Raw genomic sequence first — 11,166 nt, 5'->3', positions numbered from 1 at the left:
TAAGAAACGTACCCATAACAAGCTCCGGGTGTTCCTGCACTTCTGCCGTATTAATATTGAAAACTCTTCCGCGGCCCTGTATATTAGTATTCCCTGATTTTGGCATTCATTTCTGATATGACCCGGCTTCCCACATCCATAACAAATAATGGCGGCATTATTTGTTCCGACATTATTTGTTCCTTTATTCTTGTTAGCCATTGGTCCGTAAACTTCACACTTCGTCGTACCATGACCCTTTCTATTACACTTAGTACACGATGTCGTACAAAGCCCAGTCGAATGGTATCCTTCACACCTCTGGCATGGTTTCTGCCTCTGGTTGTTATTGTTGGGATTGTTGTTGTTGCGATTGTTGTTATTGTTGGAACAGTTGTTGTAGTTGTTGTTGGGATTGTTGTTGTTGTTTCAATTAAAGTTGCGGTTGTGGTGGTAGTTATTGCGTTTGTAATTGCGATTGTTGTTGTTGTTGTTGTTGTTATATTGGTGACTCTTGTCACTGTTTTCTTCCCACTTTCTCTTGACTTGTTTCGTGTTGGCTTCTTCGGCCGCCTGCTCTTTAATTCTTCCCTCAATCTGATTTATGAGTTTATGAGCCATTCGACTTGCTTTTGTATGGAGGCGGGTTCGTGTGAACTCATATCTTCTTGAATTCTTTCTGGTAACCCTTTTACAAATGCGTCGATCTTCTCTTCTTCATCTTCGAACGCTCCCGGACACAATAGGCACAACTCTGTGAATCGTCGTTCGTACGTGGTAATATTAAAACCTTGTGTTCGTAACCCTCTAAGCTCTACCTTGAACTTATTGACCTCATTTCTGGGACGGTACTGCTCGTTCATTAAGTGTTTGAATGCTGACCACGGTAGTGCGTAAGCAGCATCTTGTCCCACCTGCTCGAGATAGGTGTTCCACCATGTTAACGCAATACCTGTGAAGGTATGCGTAACGTACTTTACTTTATCTTCTTCAGTGCACTTACTTATGTAAAACACCGATTCGACCTTCTCGGTCCACCGCTTCAATCCGATTGGTCCGTCGGTTCCATCGAATTCTAGAGGTTTACAGGCAGTGAATTCTTTGTAGGAGCATCCTACACGATTCCTTATGGAATTAATTCCACTGCTAGACCCGGAGTTATTGTTGTTATTTTGATTGTGGCCTGCTCTGCGGCTATGTTCGCAGAAAGAAAAGCACGGAAGTCTTCCTCGCTCATTTTAAGTTCTGAAGAGTCGTCGGTGCCATTTCCTTCAAAAATAGCCAAAAGAATTGAGTTAATCATATAGAATATTAAGTGTAGTCAATAGTATTTCGTAGCATAATATGAACTTATTTATAAAAGTTTTTTCTTCATATTAGCGTTTTATAAGTTTTAATTCGGGTAGTACCTATCCGTTAAGTTCATACTTAGTAGCTAACATACAATTCAACTACTACAATTCTATATGAAAAACTGATTACAATAAATTTCACGTTCAAACTTTTATACAATAATTTACAAACGTACAATACCGCTATTTTACATATAACATGAAATATAGCACACAATAACTTTGATACAAGGCAGTTGTGAAGTCAGTTCTAGTTATGCGCAAGTCATTCAGCAAAGGCGATAAAGACACGTAATTCATAGGTCCAGAAACAAGTCATGCATTCGGGCTTTACTAGTATTATTTCCCATCCTTTGTCTTGTGGAAAATAACCGTTGTGGTCGTTGGCAAGGCAGCATGTTGTAATGTCGTCAAAAGGATGAGGGTTACGTAATGCCCAACAGCCCCGTAACAATCTAAAAACCTTATTTCTCACCCTACTACTGAATCCGTCACTTGTGGGAATGTTTTATTTAAAAGTTGCAACCCGATGTTCTTTTTCTCAATTTGATTAGAAGCGAACATCACTAACCCGTAAACATAACATGCTTCTTTATATTGCATATTTGAAGCTCTTTCTAAAGAACGAAGTCCTATGTTAGGATATGTGGAGTCAAAATAGGTTCTCAACCCGTAGCGAAAAATTGAATCTGGGTTTCCCGCATTTAATGCCTTAAAGAAAACACGGCGTAACTTAAAGTCTCCCCAATGTGATATACCCCATCTTTCAAAGGAAAGCCTTTTATAAACTAAGGCATGCCTGGAACGTCTTTCAAATGTTCAACAAACTAATTTCGCCATAAATAATTGTGCTGACGAATTTTGACCGACTTTAGACAAGATTTCATCAATCATGTCCCCGGGTAGGTCTTTTAAAATATTCGGTTGTCTATCCTTAACGTCCATTGTGTGTTTTTTTATACTGTGAAATAAACGAGGATTAGATTCGTAAAATATAATTAGCAAAAATACAAGCAATTTTTACATATAACATGAAAATACAAGCATACTACAATACATATATTACACAACATGATTACAACTCTTTATTCCGACTCACTCGTTTCTTCTTCCTCGGACTTGGTTCGTTTCGCTAATTTCCTAGGGATATATGGTGCTCCGATAATACGAGCCGTTGTTTTCATAAATGGTTTAGAAAAACCTGGTGGCTTAGATGTCCCCGGGTTATAGTTAAAGCTTAAGAAATACGGTTGTTGACGGTATTTCCCATCGGGATATTTCATGTTAACATAAAGTTCATCGGGGTTGGAATTAGGTTTCTCTATTTTGATGCATATTCCCTTATTGTTTTCTTTTGCTTTTTCAAATTGGTTCGGGGTAATTTCTATAACATCATCGGAATCCTCATCGGGATCCGATTCAGAAAATTGGTAATTTTTCCAATATTTTTCTTCCTCGGCGGAAACACCATTGACCATTTTTAACTTTGGTCCATTGGTTGAGGATTTTCTTTTATTTAACCATTTTTCTATAGTTATTAATATTTCTTCCTCTGAAACCTCTTCTTCTTTCGGTTTCTCTTCTTCCGGTTCCTCTTCTTCCGGTGCCTCTTCGGGAATTTGTGAATCTTCCCAAAATACATTCGACTCTTCATTATTATTGGGTGAGTCGATGGGATTTGTACTAGAGGTATACATCTATCACACAATATCAAGCACATTAAGAGATTAATATATCACATAATATTTACATGTAAAAAAATATAGTTTCCAACAAACATGTTAAGCAATCGTTTTTAAAGAAAACATGGTCGAAGTCCAGACTCACTAATGCATCCTAACAAACTCGATAAGACACACTAATGCAATTTCTGGTTCTCTAAGACCAACGCTCGGATACCAACTGAAATGTCCCGTTCATATCGATTATAAACATTTCATATTAATTGATTTTTTTGTGAGGTTTTGACCTCTATATGAGACGTTTTTCAAAGACTGCATTCGATTTTTAAAAACAAATCATAACCTTTATTTTATCGATAAAGGTTTAAAAACATTACGAAGATTATCAAATAATGATAATCTAAAATATAGCGTTCTCACACGACTATTACATAATGGTTTACAATAATATGACACAACAAATTAAGTCTTCGAATGCAGTTTTTAAACAATATTATGCAAGCATGCATACTCCAATCCTGTCTTTATTTAGCATGCAATAGCGGAAGCTCTTAATAATCACCTGAGAATAAACATGCTTAAAACGTCAACAAAAAAATGTTGGTGAGTTATAGGTTTAACCTATACATTTATCAAATCGTAATAATAGACCACAAGATTTCATTTATTCAATAATCTTATACTCGCAAGTGTATAAAAATCATTCATATGATGAACACGTGGTAACCGACATTAACTTTAATGCATATAGAATATTCTCCGTATACTCGCAAGTATGTCACAAATTGGCAATCGCAATCACCATATAAATCGAAGTACTAAAGCCATTCATAACTTGAATGGGGGTTGTTAGGCCCAATAGATCTATCTTTAGGATTCGCGTCAATTAGGGGCCATTTCCCTAATTTTTAGGCTACCAGACTTTAAGGAGCAATATTCGGTTTAATAATTCAACCATAGAATGTAGTTTCGCGCACTTGTGTCTATTTTGTAAAAAATATTTATAAAGCTGCATGTATTCTCATCCCAAAAATATTAAATTTTAAAAGTGGGACTATAACTCACTTTCACAGATTTTCACTTCGTCGAAAAATAAGACTTGGCCACGGGTCGATTCACGAACCTCAAGTTTAGTAGGTAAACCTACTGGAAGTGACAAGAAATGATTTAGCTTCAAAGGATCTTGGATGGCTTGAATTAGAATGATAACCTACTGTAAATAACAGAGGTTTCTTGATCTTAAATGATTACTTGGAATGGATTAGAAAGCTTGTAAGTAGACTTGCAAACTTGAAAGTTTTCTTGAAGTTTACTTGAGTAGTTGTTTTGAAAGTTGATCTAGGTTAGGATTTATGAACTAGATTGAGCTAGATTTTGTTGAAGATGATGAAGAACACTTAGAACACCAAGAGAGAATTTGAGAGAGATAAGTTTGATGCATGAAAGTTGAAAAATGAAAGTGTTATGATTGGTGAAGAAAAACGTGATCCTACCCTTGAATATAAGGTTCCATTAGTTTATTTTTTTGTTAGATATTTCATGCTAGTTGCCAAATGATGGTTCCCATATGTTTAGGTGACACATTAAGGCTGCTAAGAGCTGATCATTGAAGTGTATATACCAATAGTATATACATTTAGAAGTTGTGTATTATACGAGTACGAATACGGATTGAATACGAGTAAATAGTGTTAATGTAATAAATAGTGTTTACTGTAGCAAATAGTATTTTACTATAGCGAATAGTATTTTACTGTAGCAAATAGTATTTTACGGTAGTAAATAGTGTTTTAGTTGTACATCTTTGATTTAATTGTATTTCTTCTTATATATATATATATATATATATATATGTATATATATATATGTATATATATATGTATATATATGTATATATATATATATATATATATATATATATATATATATATATATAAAATAAAAACTTACATCATAAAAAAATAAAACGATTATATAATTATCACAAGTTATGACGTTCGTGAATCATCAGGCAAATGGCGTGGTCAATTGTCTACATAAACTCATTTTAATTAATCAAGTCTTAACAAGTATGATTGCTTAATATGTTGGAAACATTTAATCATGCAAATATAGTTTTCATTTAATATATAATCATGAAAAAGTTCGGGTCACTACAATCACAATGTCCCATTCATTTGATTCATGAGTCTGATGTTTGAGGATGCCCTATCTCCACCTTTGTATGCAGGGCTAAATCACGAATTTTACTTTATGGCAGCACCAGAGTGCAGCAGTAAAATGTTTCACTTACCCATCAACCCTCTTGAGGTTGATTTAACACCAGCTATGCTGGTACGGGTTGGAGTCAGTAATCGACCAGCTGACAATGTTGGGTCATCTTCCTCAGAGGATTGGCAACCTGAATCTGGGGAGGATGAAAGTTCAAATTCTGATTTTTCAGACTCTTATTTGTTCACAGTGTCTGGGTCTTTTCCCAATCCTAGTCAAGGGGCTCATTCATCTGCACCAGAAGTTGAACAATCAACTAATGATGCAGATTCGACAGCACCCTCCATTGCAGGTGATCAAGGTGTTCCCTCAGGTGGGTTGGACAATGAGCAATCAAAATCTAATCTATCTTCTACAACACCATCAGGTATGGATACTAACTTGTAGACTGAGGATATGAGTGAGGTACAACCACCAAACTCTAACCCATCCTCACCCACTGCTATCGAAGAATTAAATGTTTCCTCACATAACCTTATGACTTCACCAGGTCATACAGAGAATACCACCATACTTGAAACCATAGATGAACAAGCATCTGTAGACTCCCATCTAAATTTGTCTACTAGGTTAGATGCTAAAATCAATGCTTCTTCATCTCTGCTAGGGACTGATGAAGTTATTGATCAAAACCAGCCTTCACCTATTAGAATAGTTAACTTAGATTACCACATTACTGATCCTGAGAAAACCCCTTAGATGAGAAAACTGCAGAGGTCCCAATCCTGGACTCAATAAACCAATCCATAGCTCCACCAAATTCACCTAAACCTACTACTGCCTCAGATGACAATCTGACTCACTCATCTCCCACAAATAACTCTTTACATATTCTAGCACGAGCTGCCAATGCTGATATCAGGTCACAGGGTGAGGTACAGGATCAAAAACCTTATGTGTCTCATGATCTCAGTCCTTCTCAACAGGAGAAATGTGAGGGCACACCAACCACATAATCACCCCATGCTAGTATTCCACCATAACCTGAGACACAGGTCAACTTGGTTGGTATGTTGAATACTTTGACTAAGTGGACTACACAGTTTGATGACAAGCTGATAAGTGTGCAGGTTGGGTTTAACAACTTGAATAATAACTTGGTAACCAGTAATGAGTTGGTGGAGGTAAGGAGGTTGATTAGAAATTTGTCAAGTGTGGTGATGCAAGTTCAGAAAGATCAGGTAACCACTTCATGTTCTAATAATGCTATTTTACAGACTATAAACAGGAAGTTAGATTCAATGGAGATAGCTGTTAAGGAGGTTGATAGTCTTCGTTCGGAGGTTGCTGATTAATCTACAGAGCTTGGAACCATCAAAGATTTTTCAGAAAGGATCTATGATCACATTACTTACATAGATCCTCCACCAATGTCTGATGAAAAGCTTGATGATGTCAAAAAGGGGGAGAACAAGAGAAAGCAAGAAATTGATGCATTCATTGCAAAGCATCCAGGTAAAAGGGTTAAATTTGTAAATGGTGGTGCAGGTGACTGGATTCCTTGAGTAGGTGTTGGAGGTTTTACAAAGGTTGAAAAGGAGTCAAAGGCTAAGGGGGAGTCAAAGGCTAAAAAGAAGTCACATGCTGAAGGTGAAGGAGAATCAAGGGTTGAATGGGAGAACAAAACTGAGCAACAACAACAACAACAATCTAAACCTGAAGTCACTAAGTTGTATTCAAGGAAGAAATCTATTCCAAAGAGGAAAAAGAAGGATGAAGGGTGTAAGACAAGTGTAATCAGTATTGAGTCTGGTGATGATAGTGATGGTGATGATAATGATGATGATATGATTGTTGTTTTAGCTATGAACAAGGCAGAAAGGAGAAGAGCTAGAGCAGAAAAGAGAGCAGAATCTGTTAAACAGAGCACATATTTAAATGTGCAAAGAAGAGAAAAAGCTGCTGGTAAAAGAAAGCCGAGTCCTGCAGAGGAGGCAGTTGATGATTTGGTTAGAGAAGCTGCTGCTGCAGAAGAAATGTCTGTTGAAAATTATTTGAACATGATAAAGGAACAAGATAAAAGGTTCATAGCTGAGAAGTTTGTTTTGAAAAGATTAGAGGAAGAAAGGAATCTGGCTGAGAAGTTGAATGACAGATTTTTATATAGAGGTTTTAAAGATAACACAATTGCTGATTATATTTTAAGAAGGAATGATGATAGAATTATAAGTGTTGAGATGATCTTGGATGATAAAAGCATAAGGGTAATTAATTTAGATCAGTTGTTCATTTTAGGTTTCTTTGAATGGAAAGCTATTGCAAGGTGTGTTAGGAAATTGCAAGAGTGGGATTTGAAACCAGAAGTTCTTAGACAGATTCACATGTTAGTTCATGTTTCATATGAACTGGGAATGATTGCAGAAGAAGAATATAAAGTATACTTCAGAGTTCATTCAAAGGAAGAAAGAACAAAAATTGATGGGGTAAATCTAATTTTTGAAGATGAGAAGAATCCAATGTTTCAGGTTCCAAGTCATGTGAAGTTTGAACATAATGTTTATATATCTGATCCTGAAGGGCTATTGTATAGGGACAGAAAAGATACTGAGTGTTTGATGAAAGTAAACAAGTTTAAGGAAACACAACTAAGCCATATGATTGCTCTTCTTAAAAAGTGTGAATCTAAACAGAGTCTGCCATTCAGAAAAAATTGGTGGAATTCTTGTTTTTGAATTTGACTGAAATTGAAGGTAATTCAAGTCTGAGGTTTATGAGTGATGAAATCAAGGATGAGTATGCAAAGTTTCATAAGAAAAGAGTAACCGCTGAATCTTCAAGTCAAAGAAAAGATGGAGGAAAGAAGAGAAAAACTAAATGTTTCTAAGTAATTGAGTCTGTAAGTTTGTTTTTATATTTATAGATAAATTCAACTTATGATTTTGTGTATTTGTTTTGACATCATAAGATAGGGGGAGATTGTTAGGAATTTTGTAAATCTGATGAGTCAAAGAAGTCTTAGGTGAATAGTATTTTGAGTCTGTATCATTTGAGTCTATGTATTTAGAGTTTGTAATATTTAGAGTCTGGAAGATTGAAGAACACAGACTCTGCTCAACAAGAAAAACAGATTCTACTGGTGTTGAAAAGAGATAAAGATCAAATCAAATACGCGTGAAATAATTGAAGAAAAGAATGAAGAGATTCCATTTAAATGAATATTTCTGATTTCTAGGAGAAGATCATTGAAGAAATATGATATTTTCTAGTTTCCTTTTATTTAGCTACGTTTTTTTTGGAATTGATTTGATAAGATTTGAGAAGCGTGTTTCTCAAATCTATAAATAGGGAACTTGTAATTCATTCCAAATCGCTAATTCAACAACAATTATCTTCTCTATTGTTCATTCTTTCTGTGTCGATTTAATTGCAAAGTTCAATTGATTCTGCACTTTATAACTTATTTGTTATTATGTTCAGTTGATCTTATAAAACGTTCTAGGTTACTGATTGTGAACAAACACAAACGAAAAAGGCTCACTCTGCAACAATTAACAGAAAGAAAAGTTGCCAGAAAAGAGGTACAATAACAAATCCGCATTACACAGATTGATCATTCACATTCAAACAACAAATAAAAACATTTAAAAAGTAAACCATGGTTTTCCGGTGGCTGCGACCAATGCCAACTAGGACTACTCGGCACAGCGCGAAAGCTAATCTACATCGACCATGGCGAACCAGCTGAACCAAAATTCGGGTAACACGAATTGTATTTTACAACAACTATCACTTAAATGAATACACAATATTAACTAACATTAAACTTATACCACAATAAAAGGTACTGTCCCACTGCAAAAGTTTTGGATAATACAAGAACCTGATACTTTATGTTCTTCTCCAACGTAGCAGAGCCACTCATAGTGATAGTCTACAAAACAATGGTATTGAACAGTCCAAAATATCAAACATCACTTAAAGCACTCGAACAAACAGGCCGCGTTTTCCAAGTTCGTTACAGTCAAAATTCTAAGAAGACAAACATTGATTTCTTCGTGGTCGACGTATTCGATACCAAAGTTCAAGGCAGCATCAGCACCTTCACCTCACCATACTCGGGTAAAGAAATACTATCATTTCCCAAAAAATTAACCACTTCGTAGCTAAGAACCCTTTAACAAAATGAGAAGGGCCGGATATTGAGGCGTGCAAGCCGTGCGGCCGCACAGGGCCCAACATCTATAAGGGCCCATAAAAAATATCCTAACATTACATATATAGGCTCATTTTTACATATTTTGATCCATTTGTTAATAAACAAATAGAAAAATCGAAAAATAAGATGCATAATCAATGTCGAATACTCCGTAATCTAATATTATGCTCCAATACTCCACGTTCATGCTCCAATACTTAATTGTCGAAGCTTAGTATTATGTTATATAAGAAATTTTTTGTATACAAAAGGCCCACTTTTATTTTTCGAACAGGGCCCACAAAATTAACGGGACGGCCCTGAAAATGAGCAGAACTTCCAGACACCAACACTCCAGATGAGAAAGATATAGGTAGCACACATGAAGAAAGAGCTCTCTTTCAAGAAACGGGTAAATCTTCTAAACTGATAGCAAAAACATTGTGTGTCCCTACATTTACAGCTACTTACCATCAGTAATTATTTGATGCTTGCATTGTTATATTAGGAGTTAAGTGTATGTCGGTACATTGCAATGATATGTTCCCAGTCTGTAATAGAATCATCGGTTGGCAATTATGATTCTAGGGCATTCATTTCTAAAGGTATGCCTTGGTTGATGTTTATTAATGTACTTTTTTTTGTTGCATGTTTAACGTTAGTTCATGATGGTTGTTTCTTTTTGTTCTTCACAAGTAGCTGCTTTTCAAAAATAGTTGATTGTTAGTTTTGTTTTTTTTTTTAGAACAGCTGAAAAAATTAAAATACTAGCAAGATGCTAGAAAGAATTACAAAGAAGTCAAGGGATGTTGAAGCCAAACATTCCAGTTAATATTAGCTAACTTAACTCTAGAACATAACCAATCAAAGACAGAGCTAACAATGAAATCAAAGATGTGGCTCCTTTTGAAGGATCCCGAGTTTTGTTAACATATAACGCGTTTGATGCTAAAAAAATTTGGCTTGAATCAATAAGATGGATGGAGTTACGTAGTCGCGGCTGATGGCAGAGCGAATTACAATTTAAGATATGGGATTTCTCGCTCAACGATTCAGGTACCAAATGATCAACATAGCGATTTGTTTTTATGATATAAACTGGTGGGATAAAGTTTACTTTTTTTTTTTTTAATTGGAGATGTGATTGATAGGCGTATCTGAAGTCATGGACTGCATTGGATCTACCACTAGACGATGTGGCAATGTGGAACATTCGATCTCAGAATTGGGCTCAACAATGTTAACAAAAGTATAGGATGTTGATTATTTTTTACCTTATTTACCAAAAAGTTGTGCATATATTTACATGTTTTATGATCCTGTGTTTTTTGGTTTATATTGTGATGTAAACATTATGTAACCCACTATCGAAGATGCTAATTAAATACTTCGTAGTAGATATGATAAGCGTATTTTAGTCTTCATATAATTTTGGTGTTCATAGTGTATCGTTTTGCAGCAATGAGATGAATTCAGTACAATCATGATATATGCAGGTAGCCGCCGCAACCCGCAGCTGACCACCTGCTTGTTTAGTTCATTAACTACTTTTACTCACTTTCATTTCAGCAATTGTTTGGATCATTGAAGATTCTTGATATGAGTTTTCGTAAACACCTTCAAAGACGGGGTAGCTTTCTCAAACTCCCTGCAGGGTAGATTGGTTACTGTGAATCACTTGAGCACTCTGTTGAATTAGTCATTGATCCAAGTTACTGCAACAGGCTTGAGTAGAGCCATAAATTAA

At 35.5% G+C, this 11,166-nt stretch overlaps 1 long non-coding RNA gene across 1 annotated transcript; it reads left to right on the top strand.

Moving 5' to 3' along the window:
- Positions 1–9,097: 9,097 nt before the first annotated feature.
- Positions 9,098–10,823, top strand: LOC139877478 (uncharacterized). Its single transcript, XR_011768625.1, has 4 exons — positions 9,098–9,343; positions 9,715–9,831; positions 10,165–10,475; positions 10,571–10,823. It is a non-coding gene; the product is annotated as an uncharacterized lncRNA (long non-coding RNA).
- Positions 10,824–11,166: the final 343 nt, after the last annotated feature.

Source organism: Rutidosis leptorrhynchoides, chromosome 11, assembly GCF_046630445.1.
Source record: "Rutidosis leptorrhynchoides isolate AG116_Rl617_1_P2 chromosome 11, CSIRO_AGI_Rlap_v1, whole genome shotgun sequence".
Taxonomy (NCBI): domain Eukaryota; kingdom Viridiplantae; phylum Streptophyta; class Magnoliopsida; order Asterales; family Asteraceae; genus Rutidosis; species Rutidosis leptorrhynchoides.
This window is presented reverse-complemented; position numbering and strand designations above follow the sequence as displayed.